General features: G+C 42.6%; 1 protein-coding gene across 1 annotated transcript in view; it reads left to right on the forward strand.

Moving 5' to 3' along the window:
* The window catches only part of ptprt (protein tyrosine phosphatase receptor type T), a 442,632-nt gene that overhangs the window by 315,016 nt on the left and 115,020 nt on the right, over nucleotides 1-12,596 (forward strand). The window lies entirely within an intron of this gene.

A 12,596-nucleotide genomic window follows, 5' to 3' on the forward strand; every position in this document is an offset into this window, starting at 1 on the left:
GTCGCAGTACTGCATTGGCATTCAACTTCCTTGTTTTTTGTTTTCTTTTTTTTCCCCTTCTTTTTTAAGCAGTACAGCGTGTCTGCTTTACTTGATGGTAGTTATTTGGTAGTTGTTATCTAGTCATTCTGGTCCCCTTACTTCTCCTCTTTCTGCCATCATCATTGCAACCTATGCTCTCCCCTCAACCTCCTGCGCTCTCTTTCTCTATTTCTCTTTGTCTCCTCTTTTCTCCATGTCTTTTTATTGCTTTCTCTATTTTCCTCTCACCCATCCTCCCTCATCCTACTTCTTGATCCATGTTGTGACTTATGTCTCTCATCTTCTCTTCTTATGTCTTCTGTTTTTTGCTCTACTACTTATTTCATTGTCCACTGTTTTTAAACACTTAAAGAGTTGCATTGCTTCCGAGTAAAGTAAGTGTTTACCATGCAATCTTTGGTTTTCCTGGAAAAACAGAGAGACAAACATGTCAACATTGAGACAAACAGGAAAGGGAGGCAGCCCCCCCCCCCAAAAAAACAGCTCAAAATGCAGTCCTTTTGTCCACAGAAACAGGAGGAAAGCAGCCATCCAGTGAGTCAGCCAGCCATCAGTCAAACCAACCAACCAGTCAATATATAGCTTGTCAGCTAGGCACCGCCATCCATCCTTTCAGTCCTTCCACCCATCAAGCCAGTTTGTCAGCCATTCAGAGAGAGAGAGAGAGAGAGAGAGAGAGAGAGAGAGAGAGAGAGAGAGAGAGAGAGAGAGAGAGAGAGAGAGAGAGAGAGAGAGAGAGAGAGAGAGAGAGAGAGAGAGAGAGTGAGTTGTCAGCACCCACCTCAGCCTGCTGAGCATGGCATCTGTTTCATTGATTTAAACAGTAAATTTGTGGATGTGAGACATCTGTAAATTGGCCATGCAACACACCATCATCATCATCCCTGTTTCGCAGCGGGCTGATTTAGGCTGCACCCGCTCAATTCATTCCTCAGGCTGACACAGCAAGCAGTGGGCTGGCCACCAATGCCGCAGGCTGACACAGAAAGAGGGACAGCGAGAGGGATCAATAAAAGAGAGAGTGACAGTGAGAAAAGAGCGAAGAAAAGAAACAAGAACAGGAGGCAAAGTGAGAGCAATGTATTACACAGCCCAGTGGTTAGCATTGTTGCCTCACAGCAAGAAGATATTTAGTTTGAACCCCAGGCCATCCCAGGTCCTCTCTGTGTGGATCACAGAAAGGTGAATCAGTGAATCTGGACACAACATTTACTGAGAGACATGTTTCATCACTCATCTAAGTGACCTCTTCAGCCTCAACTGACTGCAGGTATCCCCACCCTTACAAACAATACAGTGGCATAACGACCGAAAACAATGATTGGTTTCATATACAAATTGCCATGACCATATGAAACCAATCGTTGTTTTCGGCCGTTATGCTACTGTATTGTTTATCAGGGTGGGATACCTGCAGTCAGTTGAGGCTGAAGAGGTCACTTACATGAGGGATGAAACGTCTCTCTCAATAAAAGTTGTGTCCAGATTCACTGATTCACCTTTCTGGGATTTCCTCACCTGGATTATTGATCATGCATTAGGACTTTATGTGTGGAGTTTGCATGTTCTCCCCTTGTCTGTTTGGGTTTCCTCCGGGTGCTCCGGTTTCCTCCCACCATCAGAAAGACATGCATGCTAGGGTTAATACTCCTGTCTGTGCCCCTGAGCAAGGCAATGGAAAGAAGAACTGGAGTTGGTCCCCGGGTGCTGCAGCTGCCCACTGCTCCTGTACAACCGGATGGGTTAAAGAGCGAGTGAAGAATGAGAAGGAATAGGGAAAGTGTGAGTAAAGGGAAAATGGGCAGAATACAGAGAGAGAGAGGATAAGTGGCAGGGGAGAATAAGAACAGGAATGAGAGGCCCAAAAAAAAAAAACAGGAGGAGAAACAAGGTGAGCTGGGGGAGACAAGGAATGGAGAGAAAGGATAAATGGAAAGGAGAGTACTGGGAGGGGCAAGCAAGGCAAAATTACTGAGTATGAAAGAAGAGAAAAAACAAAAAAGAGGCAGATAAAGGGAAAGGAGACAGAAAAAAATAAAGAGGGGCAGAAAGAGTGAGGGAGGGTGATATTAAGAGACATTATATTAGAGATGGATACTGAATTAATACATGTAGGGAGAGAGAGGGGGGGGCAATTAAAAGGAGATAGACATACATTGACTGCCAACAGAACAATGATCCAAGTTACGCTTTAATGATCTTCAGGTACATTTACATTCTGGAAGCAGGCATTTGTGTTATTATTTAGTGAATCTAAGTGAAAATACACAAGTAGCATGGCATTAAGATGTGGCTGACTGTGAATGACCTTATTGTGCCCAGCAACCTTCTTAAATTTAGAGCTGCAAAAAAATAATAATTTTTTTTAATATGTTTTGAAATTAGTATTTGGTAGCAAATCAGTGTGTTACCGCTATTTTCTTCTGTAAAATCAGGCCAACAATAAGAGACTGCTGTGACAAAGGACAACAGAGACAGAGGAGAGAGATTTTGTGGGGAAAAGAGAAAGAGAGATGGGGCTGGAAGTAATCCAGTATGCAGAGAAGGATTTAACTCTCTGCGGGAGTGTGTGTGTGTGTGTGTGGGGGGGGGGTGGTTTGTCCAATGTAAAAATGGGACTTTGCAATCTTGTCAATACAGGTACACATGGGTGCACGCACACAAAACCATCCATGCACACATGCATACAAACACATGCACCCACCGACTTCAGCAGTTACAGAGTAAACAAGTAAGAGTTACACGTCCGTGCAAAGGGACAGGGACAAAAGCATGCATGCACCCATGCATACACACGCCCACACAGAGCATGACATGAACACGGATTTTTTAGGAAATCCAGGGGCTCAGTAGAAAGCCACGACAGCACAGCGTACACTTTATGTGCAAACACGTTCCCTCTAACAAAATCAATTTTCCTGGATAGAAATGTATGGCTAAAGGTTATGCAATGCAGTGCTCTGTCATCTTATAAAGCTACAGTCAGCCTTTTATAGCAGACCAAGGACAGCTTACAGCTGTTGTCACATGTAAATTCTTGATTTTCCACGGAGAATGAAGACATACAGATTTTTGCAGCATAAAGTTTCCTCTTTATGCATTTAGACTGCATCTATCCTGCATTTGTACTGTATACAATAATATCCATTGTAGAAGTTTGTTAATCCATGTAATGACCTCCACTTATATAGCGCTTTTTCCAAAGTACTTTGCAATTAATGCCTCATACATTTACCCACATGCAAACACGTACACGCACTCATACACCGATGGTGGTGTCCACCATGCAATGTAACAACCAGCTCATCGGGTGCAGTTAGGGGTTAGGTGCTTTTGCTCAGGGACACCTCAACATTTTTGTAAGGAGGAGCTGAGGATCAACAACCAGACGACCTGCTTTACCTCCGGAGCCACTGCCGCCCCATGTTGCCTGCACTGTTGTGTAAATACATCTGCTGATAATTATTGATACAACTTCAGTGATGTACCTGGAATAGTCAGATGTTTCAGGTATTTCACCCTCATCCAGGCAACCCAGCTGAAGCTGATCAGACCCCAGTTTGTGTCCAGATGGCTAGCTAGCTACTCTGGCCCCCACGGCTCTGCTTTCTTGAGCCACAGCCATCTTGAGACTCTCTCTGCTGCTTCGGTGGTGTTGTGGATGGCTCTTCTCTTCCTTGCTCTCTTGATGCCCAAATATTGAAGGCTCTAGACAGGGACTGAGCTGCAAAGCCTGTATCCAACCTCTATTGAGAGACACCTTGCTCTCCATCTGGCTTGCTGACAGTTGCTGACCAGTCCCTCATAATTGGCGGGCTGCCTTTCAAAGGCGTCTTCCAAGCGTTTTTCCCAAGGGACTGTTAGCTTCAGCAGGACTGTTTGTTTGGTGAACTCAGACAAGAGAACTATGTTTGGTCTTAAGGTGGTCACAATCTTGTTGTGGAACTTCAGTTGCCGCTCAAGGTCAACCAACAGCTTCCAGTAACGGAAGCCAGGATACCTGCAAATGTTTTTGCAAAGGGTCTTGGCTACTCCCTGTCTTTGATGAAAGGTGATGGCATGCTTAGAGGGTCAGACAGGCATGGCCCACTCAACTCCTCTACCAGTGGCTTCAATGATGACCTACAGGACCAGATCTTGCCTTCATTGGTACTCTCTAGCTCCCAATGCTTTTGTGCAACAGCGCTTCCTCTGGGAATGGATATTTTGTGAGTTTTGCAAGGTCCAGCCAAGGTCCAACGTCTATGTGTGAATGAGAAGGAGGACAGTGGAATGGTGAGGCTGCAAGGAGTAGAGGTGATGAAGGCATATGAGTTTAAATACTTGTGGTCAACTGTCCAAAGTAACGGGGAGTGCAGAAGAGAGGTGAAGAAAAGAGTGCAGTCAGGATTAAGATTTTCATTGGGAGTGACAAAGAAGGACAGGATTAGGAACAATTATGTTAGAGGGACAGCTCAGGTTTTACGGTTTGGAGACAAAGCAAGAGAGGCAAGATTGAGATGGCTTGGACATGTGTGGAGGAGCGATGCTGGGTTTTTTGGGAGAAGGATGCTGAATATGGAGCTGCCAGGGAAGAGGAAAAGAAGAAGGCCAAAGAGGAGGTTTATGGATTTGGTGAGGGCGGACATGCATGCGGCTGGTGTGACAGAGGAAGATGCAGATGACAGGGAGAAATGGAAACGGATGATCCGCTGTGGCGACCCCTAACGGGAGCAGCCAAAGGTAGTAGCAGTAGTTGCAAGGTCCAGCCAACAGGCTGTAAAAACATAGGGCTTCCACAATGGTAAAATGTACTCTTTACCTGGATTAGATGTGGTTTCTCACAGCCACATTGAAGGGCAATTGTTTTGCCTCTGGGGTGGCTGAAAAAAGTTTTAGCCCAGTACTGTGCTATGAAATCTAGGGCTAAGTAGGCAGTCACAGACCAGAACGCACACACCAATGAGTATTTCATGTCGGCAGGAAAGTGCATAACACATTCTAAGAGAATCCTTCAAAGTCAAGATTATAAAATACCTTTGCCAAACTTAAATAATTACTCTGTAATAGTCCACATTACTACACCCTTCCAATAGGCTACATTTCATAACACTGCAGTACATTGTTTGTATCAGAGAGACAAACAGACGTAGCGAGAGAGTGACAGTTCTCACAGGAGAGGGAGTGAGTCAGAGAGCAAAAACTTCACAACAAATAGTCTGCACATTTTGAATAGGTGGATTCCACTTAACTGGCAACACAAGTCTGGACAGGACGGAGCATCTTCTCGACCTGTTACAGGTTGCATATCAAACCAACCGGGGGGTTCAGGATGCAACCATAACTCTGTTTCATTTCATTCATAGTCTGTTAGAGGGAAGTAAGAACCATGCCAGTTGTTTGTAGACCTCTTGTCAGCCTTCAGTACCATACAGCTTCACCTGCTAGTGTAGAAGCTTGTGGAACGTTTTGGGTTGTAAAATACCATTGCGAAAATCCATCCAACAAAATCGTTGGATGGATTTTGGACTTCCTCACCTACAGATCTCATAGAGTGAGGGTGAATGGACACTTTTCTGGCTTGACTTTCACATCAACCAGCTCCCCCCAGGGCTGTGTCCTCTCTCCTCTTCTATATATCCTGTACCCTTATGACTGCCGCAGTGAGTTAAAAAAATGATCACATTGTGAAATTTGCAGATGACATGGGCGAATGAAACGTTCCATGGTCCTGTCATAGACTATTTCTCCAAAAGGTGTTAGGGAGCCTTTTTGGAATTAAATGAGACTAAGACCAAATACACATGTATTGACTTTAGATGTAACCCCTCCAAACTGGTCAACACTAAGATTATTAATGGTCAGTAGGTTAAAATTGTTAAGTCATACAATTACTTGGGCACTATAATTGATAACAAGTGGAACTTTGATTGTAATACCAATTTGCTATGCAAAGAAAAAAAGCAAGCGGCGCCTTTTTTGTCTGAGGAAGCTGACTGAGTTCAGTGTCAACAAGTCCCTGATGACTTTGTTCTACAGATCTTTTATTGAGTCAGTTAATACATTTTGTTTTGTCGGTTGGAATGCCTCTCTCAATCCTCAACAGAAAAAATGCACTAACAAAGGTGATCAAGGTCTGCAGTTGTATCAGAGGTACCCAACAGAAAAGTCTGTCTATTTATATAACAAGCGGATGTTAAGGAAAGCAGAATCCATCGTGTCTGACAGCACCCACCCCCTGCACCTTGAGTTTCAGACCTTGCCTTCTGGTTCTTGCTTCAAATACCCAGTAGTCAAAACCAATAGATACAAACACTCCTTCATTCCCTCAGCCATTTCAGTGCTAAACTCCAATAGTAAGAGGTAATACCTGCTCAACCTTGATAAATACTGTTAACACTGTTTACTGTTGCACTGCCTTTCGTTGGCTTTGTTCCCCTCACTACATGTTGTATCTATTTGTATTTATTTGCCTTATGTTTTCTGTGAAGTGTTTGTGTGTTTAAATGTTGCCTCTGCTACACAACAATTGCCCGTCTGGGGACAAAGAAAACCTACTTGACTTGACTTGAAGATCACGATCCCATAGGTCAGACCTTGGTCTCCCATCACTTTAAAGTTGATGCTTTTCTTCAAACGAAAGTTATGAAAATTGTTTTATGTCACGTGAGCCTGTTTGAACTTACTGGATGTACGAAGGAGCTGTAGGGTGTGTGACTGTCAAGTCACAAAAGCACCGTGAACGTAGAAGTGCAGCACTGGCATAGTACAGTGACATTTAAAGGCAGCGTAGTGAGCTACCTTTTTACGTAACTATTAAAGTACACAAACACACATCCTTAGTACAATAATATGACATGCAAAGGCAGAGCAGGGCTGTGCCTGTTTTGTGCCTCCCACAGGCAAGGCTAGCATGCAACGCAAGGCTGAATGGCTTGTACAGCCTCTGCCTGGCCAGACGATAGCGATGTTTAACCATTTTTATTAGGCTTTGAAAAGCGGCAAATGCTGCCACATTCAAACCTATGGTAAGGTATAAGTAAGGTCAGACCCTTTAGTTGACTGGTTAACGTAGTCGCCCATGGTGCGGGAGACCCGGGTTCGCGTCCCGGCTGCCCCCTGAATTTGCTACATTGGTGACAGAAGTGGGATGGTGAGACCGTGAGGCCATCGGAAATTTGTTGCCCCAGAGGCATGAGGGAGCTGGTATGCTGAAGCGCTTCCTGAAGGAGGGGGGGTAATGTAATGACCACGGATAACTAGACTCACAGGCTCTTGACTAAAGGGTCGGACCCTTTAGTTGACTGGTTAATGTAGTCAACCGTGGTGCGGGAGACCTGGGTTCACATCCTGGCTGCGGCGGATTCCCGTCTGCCCCCCGAATTTGCTACATTGAAAAATGCATTGAAATTGAAAAATAAACCGAACATTAACTAAATAATTTCATTTTTACTAATAGCCTCGGGCAGTTAGTGCCTACCCTGACAGCACAACTCTGTATCAGCCTCTATGTGATGTGATTTTGGTGATTATGGCTGTCCTTTTTTTTGTCTGTACTATGACATATCCATGCAATTGATGGTTAGAGCACATCCATTTTTACAGCAGTTATTTTTCTTATTCATTTAAACACCCTGTTTATAAAGGTAATTGGTTAAGCCTATCAGTTTTTCTATGGCGTCCCACTATAGTCTTGTTTCAGCCAGTCTTTCTCCATTACTGTCGACCTGTCTATAGTTCTCTTGGTGTATCAAATCAAAAGACTGAGAAAAATAAGGAATGTTGCCAAAGTCAGTCACCAAACCTGACAAATATCAAAATTACACAGAAAGGATTTGTTACTAATCAAGAGAAAACAACCATCCATTAATATTGATATCAAACCCAGGACCCTCTTGTGTTCAATTCAATTCAATTCAACTCAGTATTACTTGTATAGTACATCATCACAAATTACGAATTTGCCTCAGTGGGCTTTATAGCAATACAACAGCATGTCCTTAGAGCCTCACATCGGATGAGGAACAACTCCCTTAAAAAAAAAACCTTAAACAGAGAAAAATAGGAAGAAACGTCAGGGAGTGCAGCAGAGGAGGGATCTCTCCCCCAAGATGGACAGACGTGCAATGGATGTTGTTTGTACACAATTTACAGAATATACAACATTTAAAGAGGATAACAGAATTATAAGATATGAAAAATATGATGAGAAGGATGCCAAACAGTGTCCAGATGCCACTGGAACAACCTAGGACCTGAGCCACACTACCACCATCACCAGGTAGACCTGACAAGAGGTCAGACTACATATGCACACAGAGGAGACTCGCATCACAGCATTCACATACGCGGGAGAAGAGACAAGAAAAAGCATTAGTCACCCGTTGGAGTAAGAGAGGGCTATAACAATGCAAATAGGATGTATATATATTAATATAAGATATATAAATATATATATACACTACCGTTCAAAAGTTTGGGATCACCCAAACAATTTTGTGTTTTCCATGAAAAGTCACACTTATTCACCACCATATGTTGTGAAATGAATAGAAAATAGAGTCAAGACATTGACAAGGTTAGAAATAATGATTTGTATTTGAAATAAGATTTTTTTTACATCAAACTTTGCTTTCGTCAAAGAATCCTCCATTTGCAGCAATTACAGCATTGCAGACCTTTGGCATTCTAGCTGTTAATTTGTTGAGGTAATCTGGAGAAATTGCACCCCACGCTTCCAGAAGCAGCTCCCACAAGTTGGATTGGTTGGATGGGCACTTCTTGCGTACCATACGGTCAAGCTGCTCCCACAACAGCTCAATGGGGTTCAGATCTGGTGACTGCGCTGGCCACTCCATTACCGATAGAATACCAGCTGCCTGCTTCTGCTCTAACTAGTTCTTGCACAATTTGGAGGTGTGTTTAGGGTCATTGTCCTGTTGTAGGATGAAATTGGCTCCAATCAAGCGCTGTCCACTGGGTATGGCATGGCGTTGCAAAATGGAGTGATAGCCTTCCTTATTCAGAATCCCTTTTACCCTGTACAAATCTCCCACCTTACCAGCACCAAAGCAACCCCAGACCATCACATTACCTCCACCATGCTTAACAGATGGCGTCAGGCATTCTTCCAGCATCTTTTCATTTGTTCTGCGTCTCACAAACGTTCTTCTTTGTGATCCAAACACCTCAAACTTGGATTCATCCGTCCACAACACTTTTTTCCAGTCTTCCTCTGTCCAATGTCTGTGTTCTTTTGCCCATCTTAATCTTTTTCTTTTATTGGTCAGTCTCAGATATGGCTTTTTCTTTGCCACTCTGCCCTGAAGCCCAGAATCCCGCAGCCACCTCTTCACTGTAGATGTTGACACTGGTGTTTTGCTGGTACTATTTAATGAAGATGCCAGTTGGGGACCTGTGAGGCGTCTGTTTCTCAAACTAGAGACTCTAATGTACTTATCTTCTTGCTCAGTTTTGCTACGCGGCCTCCCACTTCTTTTTCTACTCTGGTTAGAGCCTGTTTGTGCTGTCCTCTGAAGGGAGTAGTACACACCGGTGTAGGAAATCTTCAATTTCTTAGCAATTTCTCGCATGGAATAGCCTTCATTTCTAAGAACAAGAATAGACTGTCGAGTTTCAGATGAAAGTTCTCTTTTTCTGGCCATTTTGAGCGTTTAATTGACCCCACAAATGTGATGCTCCAGAAACTCAATGTGCTCAAAGGAAGGTCAGTTTTGTAGCTTCTGTAATGAGCTAAACTGTTTTCAGATGTGTGAACATGATTGCACAAGGGTTTTCTAATCATCAATTAGCCTTCTGAGCCAATGAGCAAACACATTGTACCATTAGAACACTGGAGTGATAGTTGCTTGAAATGGGCCTCTATACACCTATGTAGATATTGCACCAAAAACCAGACATTTGCAGCTAGAATAGTCATTTACCACATTAGCAATGTATAGAGTGTATTTCTTTAAAGTTAAGACTAGTTTAAAGTTATCTTCATTGAAAAGTACAGTGCTTTTCCTTCAAAAATATGGACATTTCAATGTGATCCCAAATTTTTGAACGGTAGTGTATACACACATATATATGTGTGTGTGTGTGATGAGGAGCATGCCAAGCAGTGTCCCGGTGGTGACCTGAGAGGAGGACAGACTACACGTGCACACAGGGGAGACTGATCACACCATTCACATACACAAGAGAAGTGAAAGGAGAAGACATTCAAAGAAAGAAAAGATGTGAGAGACAAAACCAGTTTGCAATAGTCAATATACTCTATAATATCGTCGGCAGAACTGTGCTTGGTAAATTCCTTGAGACAGAAACTGACTGAATTTAAAGGAAATTAATTATAAGTTAAGGCAAAAAGATGAGTTTTCAGTTTGGATTTAAAGGACTCTGTAGACTCTGATTGTCTGGCAACAACAGGCAGGTTATTCCACAAGAACGGGGCCTGATAGGAAAAGGCCCTGCCACCAACTGACTTCTTTTTAACTTTGGATACACACAGGAGCCCTGTATTTTGAGAGGAGAAAGCTCAAGATGGAATGTACGGTTTAAGGTGATCAGACAGGTATGATGAGGCAGACCCATTTAGGATTGTATAAGTTAGCAGAAGTACCTTGAAGTCTGATCTAACATTGGATTGTAAGCCAATGAAGGGAGGCAAGAATTGGTGTAATATGGTCAAATTTTCTAGTTTTAGTTAGGAGTCTAGCTGCAGCATTCTGAACCATCTAAAGAATTTTAGTACTAGCATGTGGCAGACCTGAAAACAGAACATTACAGTAATCAAGTCTGGATGAAACAAATGCATGTATTAAAGTCTTTGCATCAGCCATGGACAGGAAAGACTGAACTTTAGCTATGTTATGTAAGTGAAAAAAATGCAGTGTTGGTGATTTATTTAATGTGCTTGTCAAAGGAAAGGCTGGGATCAAATGTAACACCAAGATTTTTGGCTGCCACACTTTGTCTAATCATAGAGTTGTCAATTGTTATTGTTTCTTGATCAAATTGGCGTCTGTGGCTAGCAGGGCCAATGACCAGCATCCCAGTTTTATGCGAATTTAAAAGCAGGAAATTTAATGACATCAAATTTTTTGCATTAGCCAAGCAGGCCTCCAGATTAGTCATTTGAGTATAATCCGCCCTTATAGGCATATACAGCTGAGCATCATCTGCATAGCAATGGAAAGTTATTCCATGACTACGTATAATTTGGCCAAGAGGTGAAATATAAAGAGAAAAGTAGAGTGCCAAGAACCGAGCCCTGTGGTACACCATATTTAACGTCAAGAGAATTTTTATGTAATGTTATTATAGCAGACATAATGTGTTCTTCCAGATAAATAGGACTTAAGCAAAGAGAGAGCTAAGCAAAAAAAAAACCTAAATTACAATTTATTCTAATAGTGTACAGCGATCAGTGGTGTCAAAGGCTGCACTGAGGTCCAGTAGTAGAAACACGGAGGTGGAGTCAGAGTCCATGGCTAGTAGAAGGCCATTCACCACTCTGGTCAGAGCAGTTTCAGTGGAGTGACAGGCCCTGAGAGCAGATTGAAAAGGGTTCATATAGACAGTTTTCTTCTATATGGGTCAAAACATTGTTGATATACAACTCTCTCTAATACTTTAGAAAAGAATGGAAGATTAGAGGCTGGTCGATATTTGTTAAGAGACCCTAGATCAAGGTGTGGTTTCTTAAGTAGAGGTTTGACTACAGCTGTCTTAAAACTGCTGGGAACAGTGCCAGTAGTAAGTGATAAATTAACAATGTCCAGTGTTGTGTTGAGGGTGCATATTTCTCTACCAGTGCCTAGCACTCCATAGAGTTGTAGCCACTATTCAACTCAACAAAGAACAGTTGATTCACTGATTACAAGATTTGTTTTGAGTTTTAAAAGTGTATCAAAAACTTGCTGAGAACAGCACTGCGATAGTCATGCAGGCTCATACTGAGTTGTTTGACCTGCAAGGCGTCCCTCCTCAAGGACAATGTGGATGTTAACCTCCGCTTTCATGAGGAGAAATATGAGCTTTTCCATTTCATTAATGTCAGAAAGTCTCTGATAATTAATGACAAGATGAGAATCCAGATGAGACATCGTCACACCTCTCTTGTGAAAAAGACTTTTAGCCTCGCAAGGCTGCTCACTGTGTAGAGAAGGTCTTAATATACAAAAACTAACAAACATGGACACACACACACCCCCTACCCCCCGCACACAGTGATGCATTCAAACACAGATAGAGGACACATTCAAATTCAGTGTTAGTAAGTTTACAACAGAGCTTTTTAACAGTCCCTCTCTATCTTACACATAGAGTTATGTGCTGCATATTTGAATGGATGTGTGTGTTTGCATGAGAATACATGTTATATATGAGTGGCCTGGTATGCTGTATACATGTGTGTGCACTGGCAACAGGTATGCATATGTAATTACTAGGAAGCCCTTGATGAGCGATCAAACCCCAGCTCTTAATGGTTGCCATATTGAACCTTGACTATTTCAGAAGCATGCATTAAAAACACACTACGAGAGGTCTCCTTCAAACATACACAA

The sequence above is a fragment of the Lampris incognitus genome, chromosome 2, assembly GCF_029633865.1.
Source record: "Lampris incognitus isolate fLamInc1 chromosome 2, fLamInc1.hap2, whole genome shotgun sequence".
Lineage (NCBI taxonomy): Eukaryota > Metazoa > Chordata > Actinopteri > Lampriformes > Lampridae > Lampris > Lampris incognitus.